The following is a 13802-nucleotide window of genomic DNA, read 5'->3' on the forward strand; positions in this document are numbered from 1 at the left end:
GCAATTTCCTTCTCCTTTCCCTTAGGCTTGTAGGGTACTATCTACCTACGACTATCTATGTGCCGGTTGTACGTGTTACGCACAATGTTAATCTGCTCCTGTGTAGGGCGATCGATTCCTCCTAGTTTAGCAACTGTAAAGAAGTCCTTAGTAGTGTACTTAGTCCCTCTCGGATCTATATGTCCCTGTCTAGCGCCCTAACTATACTAACGAATGTATTCTCGTAAAACAAGTATAGCTACTGTCGTACCCTTATCGAACTACGTCTTGTACTTCGAAGACAGCTTTCGAATCTCTTTTGCTATGTTCTCGGATTTGTATATGTATTGCCTTAGTTCCGGGTTTGCATCTATTACGTCCTGTCCCTATTCTTTTGTAAGGGCGTCGTAAATGCCCTTCTTGCGGTTGCGGGTCCTCCTACTACCCGTAGCTGCCGCTACCAGCCTCGGATAAGTAGCTGCAATACTGTCCTATCTAGTAATCCTCTCGGTTCCTAAGGTAATAGGGACCCGGTTTATCTGCACGAAATCCTATATGCCTACTGCAAATTCTGCTACTTTTTCCAATCCTAATTCTAAGGTATTAACGATGTCTAACACTACTCGCTCGCGGTCCGCGTCTAGCATGCTCTTAAGGAGACTCTCGAGTTTTCCTAGCTCTCTAGTGTTCTACGCAGTCGAGAAGGCTACACGCATTTCTTTATTATTTGTAGAGGGTGCGCTCCGGAGGCGAGCTAGGATGTTGTCTATGTCGGTAGTAGTATGCGCAGTTACGCTCGTTGTTAAGGTGTGTTGTGTGCGCTCGGTGCGCTCGTATCGTTTCGAAGCTGTTTTTGCGCTAATGCGCTTAGGTGGTATGTATGTTGTTTTGCGCTAATGCGCTCGGTTGGTATGTGTGTTGTTTTACGCTAATGCGCTCGGTTGGTAAGCGTGTCGAGGGGGGCTCGTAGAGGATGTTTAATTAGGTCGAAGGTCTGCGAGGACGCAGATAAGGTTCGTCTAGGAGGAAAAGGAGTCGTTAGGGGAGGTGCAAGGAGATAGGAAAGAAAGAAGATGTAGTAGATGTTATAAGGAAGTCGGAGGTGTAGAGAAGATTAAGGCTTTTAAGTAGGGCGAGTAGGTAGAAAGCGGGTCCCTTACTTGTTCGTAAATTGTGTGTGTGCTTATGCTCGTAATTGTTAGAAGAGCTCGTAATTGTTAGGAAAGGCCTGTAATTGTTGTATCGGTAATTGTTATGTCGGTAATTATTAGTTCGTAAATTGTGTGCGTGCTTGTGTTCGTAATTGTTAGAAAAGCTCGTAATTGTTAGGAAAGGCCTGTAATTGTTGTGTCGGTAATTGTTGCGCACGCAGGTGCTCGCATTAGCAGTCTCGTAATTGTGGCAGAATGTGCACGATTGTCTAGGAAAAGGCAGCCTAGCCCCTAAATGTTCGAAAGGGCGACTAAGCTTCGTAAATTGTAACTCCCTCCCCTTTAGGGTAGAGAACGTGTGTTTAGTACGCTCTAAACAATAGTAGATTAGTCGTAGCCAGCAGAGACACCTAGGCAATGTCCTATCCTTCGTAAATGTTTACTAGACCCCTTTTTCTAAATAGTCTAGCAAATAACTAGGCCTATCCGGCAGCACCAGCCTTAGAAAGATGTCCTCCGGCAGGAGGTAACAACAACAGCTGCTCGCTCGTAATTATGCGTGTGAATTTGTTCGTAAACGTCCTTCGTGAATGCGCTAGTAATTGTAGTGTACTCGTTTAGCTATGTCGGCAGGCAGGCGTCGAGGACGGAGATAAGGTCGTGCCTAGGGAGTCTTGCTATAGGCGAAAAGAGCTCCCTTTAACACAAAGAAATGTATGTGTCTCTTTGGGTAATAATAATGCTTGCCCGAGAGAGCGAGCAGAGCCTTTACTAGACTACCGGTCTAGAAAATAACTATAGTAAGCCGAGAGCATACGTCGCTATGTTTGCCAGACCCTTAGTCTAGGAAACATTCTAATGCGAATTATAGCCGCACTTAGATTCTTAGGTACTGTGATCGTTCTTCCGGGGATAGCGAGGATTCCCTTACCCCCTATACGATGTTCGGAGGTCCGGGAGCCGGTTCTCTATACTGTTTAGCAGCAGGGTCGTCGCCGTAAGGTAATGCCGGCTCTTTATCCTTACTCTTAACACTTGCAAGCTATTTAGGGTTTAAGTCGCCGCGTGTTAGCTCTTCGAGCTTATTAACATGCTCGAGGTAGTCTATAAGGACTACCCGAAGCATGTCCCTAGACTATGTGCCTTGGAGCTCTGCCTCGTCTAGTTCTGTAATCTTGTAGGTACCGGTGTCTAGGCTTATACTTGTTACTCGGTAGGGCCCCTTCTATCGAAAGGATAGCTTCTCGTAGGTAGACTTTCGCTCGCCTCTTTTTAACAGTACGAGCTGCCCCTTCTTAAGCGGCTTATTGTCGACATTATAGTTTATATCCTAGTACTCCTTCTAGGCATTTCGTAGCCTGCGCTGCAGGGCGGTAACTTCTCTAACATCCTTCTTAGAGCAGAAGATCTGCCTTACTCGAGCGGCTAGCAAGTCTTCGGTCGTACGCACTATCTTCTAGTTAATCGTTTTCTAAGTGTCGTACCGCAGCTTAATAGGTAGGACAACATTAAATGCATAGAAAAGACTTGCCGGCGTACATCCCGTAGACCTGCGAACAGTAGTGCGGTCTGCCTATAGTGCTACGTAGAAAAAGGATCTCCAGCCCTTTAGCTTGCCCTACGTGCACTTTAAGAGGACGTCTAGGATGTTAGGATGTCTACGCTTAACTAGACCGTTCGCTTTAGGGTAGTAGGCGGACACACGACTAAGGTTTGTATCTATTTAAGCCAGTAGTTAAGGCACATCGCTGTAGTTCTTAGGCCCTCTATTAAAGAAGATCCGGTTATAGGCTCTAGTGCGTAAAAAGACGTCTTTAAAAAGAAACTTCGCGACCTGCCTTAAGCTTATACCTTAATTCTGCCCCTTGTTTACGATCCTTCCTTCCGGCTATCTAGAGAGAGACTCCCTAGCTATAATAATGCTTCCGGAGCTATCGACATAAACGACGTCTACATGCCACGACTCGCCAACATAGCTGTTGTATCTTAGGTGCAGTTCCGACACACTCGCTAGTCCGGACGATTAAAGAAGATACTTAGGGCACTTTCCGACGAAATCTCGGACCTGCTTATATAGGCCCTACTAGTAATACCGACAAGCGATCTTTATGTAGGTCCCTTTACGCCCTCTGTAGCTAGAGGTAGGGTCCCTATAGAGGGTACGGATAATCGACTTCTGCTTAGTCTCCTTGTCGATAACTCTGCATAGCGGCTTGTTAATTCTTTTCTAATACTACAGGTAGCGCTCCCTAACTAGGTAGCGAGATGCCCGTTTCTTAAAGGCATACTAGCTGTTCCTGTTTACTCCTACCGGTCGTCGAAGGGTTAGGAGGTAGTATGTTATATCGCGGTAGAAGTCCGAGAGGAAGCTGTTAATACTGTTCCGAACAAGTTCCTCTTCCAGATTAGGGGTAATCTCTTCGGCCTCGATACGATTCGCGTACACTACATATAGCGTGCTGTTAATCATTTCTTCGTAGTCCTGCTTATGCTCCTTATCGATGTTATCGGACTAAGTACGCGGTCGTCGAGACAGCGCATCTGCAGTACTGTACAGTCGGCTAGGAACATACTTTACATCGAAATTAAACAGTCGTATCTATAAAAGCCACCTTGTTATTACTGCGTTAGGCAAGTCGGTTAGTAGTCGGTTTAACTAATAGACCAGAGTATTCGCATCTAGCTTAAGTAGGAAGTAAACACTGTAGAGATAGTGCTTCAGTTTCTTTAATGCCTTTAAAACACTAAGATACTTAAGCTTCCTAGCATCAAACTTTCGCTCGTTCGGCTTCTAGATGCCGCTTTTATAACGAGATAGGTGTCTTGTCTTGTAGTTGTCGACATCTCGTTGCATAAGGACTGCTCCGAACCTATCCCCGGATGCATTAACAGCAAGGATGATCTGTCCTCCTGAAACGTAGTCTATAGTCTTAAGAGCCGGTGTAGTAACGAGAGCCTTCTTTAATTTCTCTATCGATGCGTTATGCTCGGCAGTCTAATACTAGCACATATTAGGCTTTAGTAGATTATATAGCGGAGCTAATACCTGTGCATACTTCTTAATCTAGATGCGGAAGTACACGACTACGCCTAGGAATACTCGAACCTCCTTAGGGTTGTCTAGAGCAGGCTACTCGGTGATCTTAACGACTCGTGCTTTATTAGGGTAACGGCTATGTACATTACAAACGTACCCGACAATTAGTACCCCTGTCGAGAACTATCGCGACTTAAGAGCTAATATAGTAAGTCCGGCTCTCTTAATATCGGCAAGGACTACGTTAAGGTTCGTAACATGTTTAGCAACCCAACGTCGGATGCCGGGCTCGGTTTCCTCGTTATCGTACGTAGTGCGTGGACCTTTAACTCTAATGTCGTCTAGAAAGGGGCGAGCTCGGTAATTCATGTGCTCCTAAAGGATAGTAGTTATAATCCTTTAGAACTAAGCGACCGAATTCGTTCCGCCTATAGGAATACCTATATGCCTAAACAGCCCGAGCAGTGTGTAAAAGGAGGTAAGGTCCCGACAGTGCTCGGCTAGGGGTATTTAGTCGTATCTAGAGAAGAGGTCTATAAGCGAGGTAGTAGTGCACCCTGCGAAGTCTGCGGAAAAGGAGTCTGCGTCCGGTAGTATGTTAGCATCCCTTAGCGTAACACGGTTTACTTCTGTAGCTAAGTTAATAAGTCGGTACTTCTTCTCCTCCTTCTTTTCCTAGATACGCTCCCCTTCCGGCATAGGGTCCTTAGCTTTTAGTGGCTTTAGGTTGTCTAGCTTCTTTTGTACGATAAACTAGGGGTTCCGGTATGCACTATAGGATAGCTCGATTACTCTATTACGGGCTCGCTTACTAACTATCTATATTACTACCTTCTCGAGGGCTGCGGGGATAGGGAAGTTCTTGCACTGCTAGGCCTTGTGCGGAACCGTGCGGATCTCCACTAGTAGGGAAACATCTTCGTTAAGGCGACCGATATGTAAGAAATCCTAAGCAAGAGACTTCTCTCGTCGGAAGAGACAGGTATGAAAAAGCTCGAGTTCTTTCGGCTTTAGTTCGATCGTAGTCTTAAAGCTGTTTATACGTTTAGGGGTAAGTCTCGAACCCTTCTCGATATCGGAAAACTTAGGGATAAGGTACTTATTGTCCTAGGGGTGCGTGCTCGGTGCGAGTTTGGCCTTATTTTTAAGACATCTCTGCCGCTAGTTAAAAGTACTACTAGGGGGCTTGCTGCTAGTGTTGTAAATACTACTATTAACGGGTCTAATCTTGTCCGCCTTGCGTTTGTATATAGTGTATGCATTCGGAGCGGAGCCTGCCTCCTATTCTGTTTTACGCTAGAGGTAATTTAACTAGAGAATATCCGCCTACTTAATAAGTAGCGACGCTACTCGAGCTTGTAAGGTAGTTTCCTAGACTATATCCGAGGGATTAAGGGTGTATTTTGTCGAGGTAATAGTCCGGAACTCCTCCTAAGCCCTTACTTTATCTTAGGTGCTAAGGAAATGTTTGCTAGACCCGGGGTCTAGGAAAGGTTTCTAGTCGACTTCGACTAGTAGTCTCGTTCCGGACGACTATAAGTAATCCTCCGGATAGTTAAATAATGCTACCGCGTTACCGGGGTGTCGGCAGCCTACTCGTTTCCCGACTCCTCGGGCTTAGTTGTATAAAATGCCTCGGTCGGACCGTACCTGTCTCCGTATCCCTTAACTCTAGTAAAGGTAATCGTTGTTCTATCCGGTGTCGCGATCGTGCACTCGAGGGACCCGTCGTCGCAGTTTATAGATCTAAGCCGCACCTATCTAGTCTATAGTCGGCCGAGAAGGAAAGGTGCAGTCTGTGTAACAAGAAAAGACGAGTAGGTAAGAACTCCTATAACCTCGATCGGTACCCGCTCTATAATACCTAGGAAATCCGCACAGCTACTAACCGTATTTATCTGTATTAGCTAGCAGGTGCGTATGCTAACACCCGCTCGCTTTACCGTAGACCAGCCTATAATGTTCCCTTTAGATCCCTCGTTAATTATAGTACGACGCTCCCTATATCGTTTTGGACCGACAATGTATTTTACAATAGGCGAAGGTACAATAACATAGTCCCGGTCGTTAAAGGACAACCTCGCGTCCTTAGGGTCTTCGTACAGATCCTGCATTAGTCTCGGGGGCATCGTAACATATAGCTCCTTAACTATAGGACCGAGGAAAGCAGGGTTATCGTCTTCTATCTCTTCTACGAACCTATTGCGTGCATAAAATCCAGAGGGCAGGATGTGCTTAGCGGTAGCACTGCTAAGTTTAAACTCGACTCGCACCCTGTAAGAACGAAGCGGCTCGTCTATATCGTACTAGTATGCTGCAGTAGCAGCAATGTTGTCCTCCTTAACGATGATCGACAGTCACACCACAACACAACCAATACGCCGCTGATTCGGACGCCGTGTAGCCCGTTTGAAAGCCCTCGACGAGAGCTTTTATTCTAGCTATCAAACGCCTAATTTGGTCGAATTTTGAAAGAGCTAAAGGCCAAACAAGAGCAGTGTTCCCAGGATACACAAACATACACATACACATACACTTAGTTCTCTCTACACTAGAGTTACCTGTTGTCCTACGCCGCCGAGAGAGGAAGCTAAAGGAGCAGTGTAGTTTAGTAAGGACGAATTTGCACCTCTAGGGATTAGAGTAGTAGTACTAGCTATATAGCTAGATACTCTATATAGAGTATAGGCCTACCTTTCCCTAGAGACAAAGGTTGTCCCGAACCTGCTACGGCTACCCGCAGAACGCCTCTAAAGCCTGCTATAAAGACGCACGTTGCTATAGGCTAGAGTACTTCCTAGAAGCAGAGGTATATTTATATATCTCTTCTCTCCTCTTTGAAGTATACCTTCTCCTATACTCCTACTTTGTACAGTAGGGAGAAGAGTGCCCTAGTGTCGCAAGTAGGCTAGGACCCGAACGCGATTGGAAATAGAGACGAACAAGCAGCCCTCTCGGCGTAAGACTGCTAAGCCTCTTTTTAAACAACAAACAACAACAACAAGACAATGTCTACCGAGACGGAAATGACAGACGCAGGTACCCCTCAGACTCCAAAAGCTACAGCTAGAGGGGACGAGGAAGTTACGTTTGAGTCTCTTAAAACCCGGACGTCGCCGAAGGAACTACTAAAAAGAACCGGCATTCCTTTCCTACCTAGGAAAAGGCAAAACCCCTTCGAATTTAGTAGCTCCCCGACTCGTAGCCCTTCTCTCGGAAAGAAATAAACACTCTCTCGCACGCCCGCGAACGAGAAGATCCTACAAGCCCGACAGCTACTAGTCGAAGCGGCAGGGGATCTAGGCGGGTTTCTAGAAGAACAAACCCGGGTTCTTAACCTTCTCGAAGTCTTTCGGCACTTTACCGAGCATATAGACTTTAGGACAACGTCCCAAATCCTCGTAAAGCAAGTCTCGAACCTAGAAACGATAATAAAGAAACTAGTAGCACAGGCGAAGAAGCCTACTTTCGCAGACGTTGTTAAGGGAGATAGCGGATCCGCTACCTCTACCTCTACCTCCTCGACAATAAAGACAATACAACAACAACAACAACAATAATAACAATAGTAGACGACCGTCTCCCGGAGGGCTAGTAAGCCGAAAGAACAAGCAGAACCGATGCCTCTTATCCTTATACTAAAGGATAAAGAGAAGGAACTCGACTAGATCGCAACCCGAGACAAAATTAACGACGCTCTTAAAGGCGAAGACTAAGAGCTAGCTGTCCTTGCGATAAAGAAATTATTTCGGGGTAACATTGTCCTAAACTTTGCAACAGAGAAAGCCCGCTAACGAACGATCGATAGCCTTACTAAGGTTACCGATATCGTAGGCGAGGCATAGGTAATAGAGGACTCTCTCTAGCACAAGGTCGTAGTCTACGGCGTCTCGACCGCGAACTTTAACACGCTAACGGGCCTATAGGACATTTAACGAGAAATTAAGACCTTTAATAGAGGTCTTAAACTCGCAGGTACCCCGATTTGGCTAACAAACGAAGAGAGAAGAAGGACTCTTACTAGGGCGACAGTTCTAGTAGGTTTTGCTACTAAGGAGGAGGCAAAAAGGGCTATTTAAAACCGTCTATACGTAGGCGCGGACAGCCTAAGAGTCGAGAAGGCGAAGGATCGTATATAACAGAAAGGGAGGCCCCTAGAACGTTCTATATGTTAGAACACTCTCTACGGATCTTCTACGTTAATCTTAACCGATCTATCGAGGCTACAGAGTCTACCTTAGACGTCGCAGTTAAGCAGAAAGCCGACCTTCTACTAGTCTAGGAACCGTGGACTATAGAAGACCCGATAACAGGCTACAAAGAGACAAGATCTATCGCACACCGGGAGTACAACCAGCTATTCCTAACGACTACGGATTCGACGATCCGGCTAAGAACAATGCTATATATTAGCATAAGACTTAACGTTAATATCTCTCCTATTTTATTAGACGACAGCGACATACTTTCCTTTGTTATTTTAGATAAGAAGGGCAACAAGATCCAGATAGTTAATCTCTACAACGAGAAGGACCTTCGGGATACCGAGAACCCGCAAAACCGACGAACAACAGAGAGAAGCCTCTACTCTCTACGCAACACGTTCCTTCTAAACACTCTACTAGTAGGAGACTTTAACCTTAGACACCCGTCCTAGGATCCGAGGGGAAAGGATACTACTAGTGCCCGCGAATTTATAGAGTAGATAGAAGACTAGGGCTTTACTCTACGTAATACGATAGGTGTCGGGACCTTCTATAGGCCGCACCTAGACGCAGAGTCGGTCCTAGACCTTACGTTTACAAGAGGATCCTTATCTACGAAAGAAATCGACTAGAGAACGATTCCGACAGGCTTAGACTATAAGGCTATATCTATAGACCTTACTAGCGCGCAAGATCGAGCCCAACAGAAGAAAGTAGTTCTAGATATAGCTTCCGCGGATTAGGAACTGTTTATAGATCTCCTAATAAGTAAGGCGACGTCTATTAACTATACGAACTCCTTCGACGACATTGCAGACTCCTTTACCTCGTGTATTACCGAATCGATGCGGGGAGCAATCCTAGAGAAAGTAGTATACGCCTGCGCAAAACCTTAGTGGAATAGAGAGCTACGCACGCTACGCCGCACAATGTCTAGAACATATAGACAGACCTTTACCTACGGACGCACGCCGACGCTAGACGAGAAAGAGGCGTATACGAAAGCGAGAAACGAGTACTTCCAAGCTATTAAAACAGCTAAGAAGAACTACTAGAACGCTTTCCTCGAAAAAGAAGACTCGAAATCTATCTTTAAAGCTATGTCCTATACTAGGAATAGCAGCCGAAGACAGATACCTACGATAAACAACGAAGATTCTTTCGAGGGGAAATGTAAGGCCTTCTCCGAAGCCTTATTTCCGCGCCCTCCTGCCGAGGAACCTCTACCTAGCCGTTAGGAAGCGTATATAGCCGGGGATTAGGGCTGGACTACGCTAACCGAAGAGGAACTCGCTGCCGCCTATAGTATAAAGATAGTAAAAGGAAAAACGCCGGGCCTAGATAGTATTACGCAAGCTATTATTAGTAAAGCGTATAGCGCTATTCCTATTACCTTTCTATGTATATATAGGAGGCTACTCGACGAAGGACACTACCCCCGATGCTAGAAAGTTGCGATAGGCGCAGTTCTAGCAAAGCCGGGAAAACCAGACTATTCGGTCCCTAAGGCCTACCAAGTTATCTCTCTCCTAAACTGCCTTAGTAAGATTAGCGAGAGAATACTTGCAAAACGCCTAGGGATTATCGTAGAGACGAAGCCCCTTCTATACGACTCGTAGTTAGGAGGGCGAAAGAAGAAATCGGCTATCGATATAGTGCTTCTCTTAACAAACGAAATCGAGGAGAATCGAAGAAAGAAAAAGAAGACTTCGGTTATCTTCCTCGACGTAAGAGGAGTATACGACTACGTTACAAAGAACCGACTGTTAAGAATAATAATCCAGTTAAGGCTTCCGCATAGCCTTATACGTTAGGTTTAGTCGTTTATAAGCAATAGACGCCTATAAATAGCATTCGACGGATAGATACAGGAATTCCAGGACGTAGAGATCGGCGTTCCGTAAGGCAGCCCGATGTCTCCTATCCTCTTTCTTATCTATACGCGCGACATATTCTTCTCGCTACAAGGAGTTACTCCTAGTTCCTACGTCGACGACATTAGACTATCTACCTCGTCTACGTCCCTTAAGAAGAACTCTAAGGTACTAGAACGTAAGGCAAGAAGGCTAATAGACCTAGGAAAGAAGAACTCGATTGCTTTCGACCTAGCAAAGACAGACCTAGTACACTTCTCGAAAGGGAAAGGGTCCGATTGCCTAGTAATTCTTCTAAACGGCGATATTATTCGCCTAGCAAAGAAAGCGATAAGGTAGCTTGGGATTTAGCTAGATGCCGGTCTTACCTTTAAGGAGCACATTATAATAAGATCGGCATAAGCACAAGCGGCATTCTATCGATTAGAAAGACTAGCAAATACCGAACGCGGTCTATCTTCTATATCGTTAAGAAAGATCTACCTAGCCTGCGTTACTATAATAGCAGACTACGGGGCCCCGGTTTAGTAGCGGTCGAAAAAGAGTATAAAACCTCTAGTATCTCTATAAAGTAAAGCTTGTAGAAAGATCCTAGGCGTTTTCCGTACCGCCCTAAACGTCCCGTCCGAAGTAGAGTTAAATCTCTTCCCCCCGGATCTACGCCTAGAGAGACAGTTAATTTTATACTCTCTACGCGTAGCAAAGCTACCCGAAAACCACCCTGTAAGACTCGCTATCTAAAGCGCGCCTTCGGATACGCGAGAAGTCCGATACGAGGACTCGAGAGAGATACTTCCGCAAAAACGACAGAGAATATAGATACAACTACTCTGTTATCGACTCCGACAATACAAGCATTTCGTAGAACACGAGAGGGCTAACTACGCAAAAGACGATCTCTTTAGCGTCTGGAAAACCCGATACGAAATAGCAAGACAATAGGAGATTAACAAGGTACCTAGGAATACAAATAGCTACCTTAGTCGATTTCTATAGAGCTCGCTAGGAAAACATAGAATAGGAGGAAGACGTGCTTTAACTAGTGCCTTCTATACTATCCTATTAGGACACGGATACCTAAAGTCCTATCTCTACCGCTTTGGACACGTAACGACGCCAGACTGCCCTTGCGGACGACGAGAAACAGCAGAACACCTCGTATGTAGCTGCCCTATCTACGATGTATTTAAGCTACTACCGCTACGATAAGCACAATCTCTACTAGAAATAGTAGAAGATAAGGAACTCCGGAAACACCTTACTACCTTTCTCTCGGATACAAAGATTGCTTCTAGGTCCTAGCACCTAGCAAGAGGCGAAGACGAGACCGTCTAGCCTACACTCCTTTTACCTTTCCTTATTTGTCTTTCTTTAAAGTCCTTCGATACTAGCTAGCTACTATCCTAGGCACGGGTCTTTCCCTAAGGTTAAGAGATACGAGAGAACAACGATTGTACATAGATAGACTGCTGTCGCGAGACAGCCGTCCTACATAGTTATAGACTCCTACAGGACGTAAATGGAACAAACAAACAAACAAACAAAACAATAAGAAGTCCCCTAGCTACTATAGGCGAGGCAGCGAGAAGCTCCCTAATAGGGATATTAGACGGCTGCGCTAGTATCCTGTCGAGCAGCACTTTTTCTATGTTAAGCCGCTCTCGAAGGTAAATGTCCCTTCTCTGCGCACCCTTTCTAGTCGTAGTAGGCTTCTGGTTCTTCTTTTTCTTTAGTAGCGGGGGGTTAACGAAGCCCTAAGAAGGAGGGGTAGGATCTAGATCTATGCTTCTAGTAGGGTCCTAGGTCTGGCTGTCGTTTGCGGACTGCGGCTGGTTACCGGTGTTAAATGCACTATTACTAGTAAGAGTGCCCTATATCGACTGCGAGCCTTCTTCGACTACCTTTATGTACTCTTCCGTGTTAGGGATCTTGCGGGCATCGATCTTAATAGACACTGTCTTCTTTAGCTTTACAACACGGCTAGTATTATTACTCGGCTTAGCGGCTGGCTCCTTTCCCTTAGTCGTGCTCGTTAGCCTAGTCGCAGCGTTCGCAGACAGAGAGTTAGTACGGATCTAATTTACATAGGGGGCACGAGGGTCTCGCTTATTAATATACACTAGATCCTTAGGAACCGCACTTCTAGCGACGATGTTGCACTAGTTTCTATTTATGTTCGTCGCTAGTGCGGGTCCTATAGGGGGGCCTAAGCCTTAGCCTAGGTGACTAGGTTAAGCTAGTAACGAGGGTACAGATGCTAAGGTCGGTAGAACAGGGCCAGGAACAAGTGCCGGGTTAAGAGGTGTACTCGGTACACGTGTCCGAGGAGCAAAAGCAGCTATAGGTAGTTTATAAGCTAGCTAGTACTTCTTAGCATCCTCGAGATTCGCATTAGCAGGCTAAGTAATAGCCCTTCCCTATGCTTTCTCGATAGCGGGAGCCATTATCCGGAGCTTAGGCTGATCCGGCTAGTTCCTGAACTGCACCTTTCGTCTGTTAATATTACCTTCTCGTCCGATATACTACTTCTTTTTACTATCGCAGTATGTCTAGCCTGCACTTAGGAGGTAGTTTATGTACTTGCATTCGTAAACACTATAACCGGGTTTAAAGCAATAAAAGCATATATACTTAGAGGCTTCCTAGTAGAAGGGGTTCGAGCTGCTAGACGACTAATAGGGCACTAGTCTAGGTCTAGCGACATTGTACGAGTAGTACTCGGGAGAATTAGGGGTGTTATCGGTATGCAGCGTAGCTATGTAAGACTTCGGAAAGTCTCCCGGTAGATTAACAGCTATACGTGCACTTCTCTTAGCTCTTGTACGCTTAATCTTAGCAATAGTTATCTTAGAAAGCTTTTTAGATAAGTCCTCTATGTCCGGCAGCTTCTCTTTTAGTACGCGTAACGACTAGACTCTATCGTTCGAAGCATCTAGCTTTAGATACCTCTTCTTAGTCTAGTTAACAAGCTAGCTAGTAACCTAGCTCTTGCCCTTGCCGTACAACTCCTAGTAAGCTATGCGGCTTGTAACGTACTTAAGTGTCGCATCGTACAATAGAGGAAGCTAAGTACAGGAGGCTAGGTTCGAGACGTCTACTTCGAGCTTGTTTATAATTTCCTGTCCTACCTCGGAGGGCAAGCCTTTAAGGAAGAGGTAGTATCGAGCAACTTCGTTGCACTGTTTAAGAGGTATCCTTTTTGAGACTGCTTTAAACGTTATAACGTACTAACGCAGGTTATCCTTCTGTCCGGAGATATCCCAGACTCTTTCCTTTGCGCACAGCTCTTCGAGGAAAGGGAGGCTATACTTATATACCTAACTATTATAGTACCGATAGTAGGAAAGAGCCTCTTCCTTAAAAGCTTCGTAGTTTTCGCCGTCGAAGCCTAAAAGACTCTCGAGCTAAGCTCGAACATCTAGTACCAAGTGTCGAGCAGCAAGTCGGATCCTTTCCCTATTAGGAGTATATAATCCTTTAAAGTACGAATCGAAGAAGTCGGCCATAGTCTAGAAGAAAGTCGAAGTATCCTTGCCGTCGAAGGATAGAGTACTAG

Source organism: Zymoseptoria tritici, chromosome 10 (assembly GCF_000219625.1).
Source record: "Zymoseptoria tritici IPO323 chromosome 10, whole genome shotgun sequence".
NCBI lineage: Eukaryota > Fungi > Ascomycota > Dothideomycetes > Mycosphaerellales > Mycosphaerellaceae > Zymoseptoria > Zymoseptoria tritici.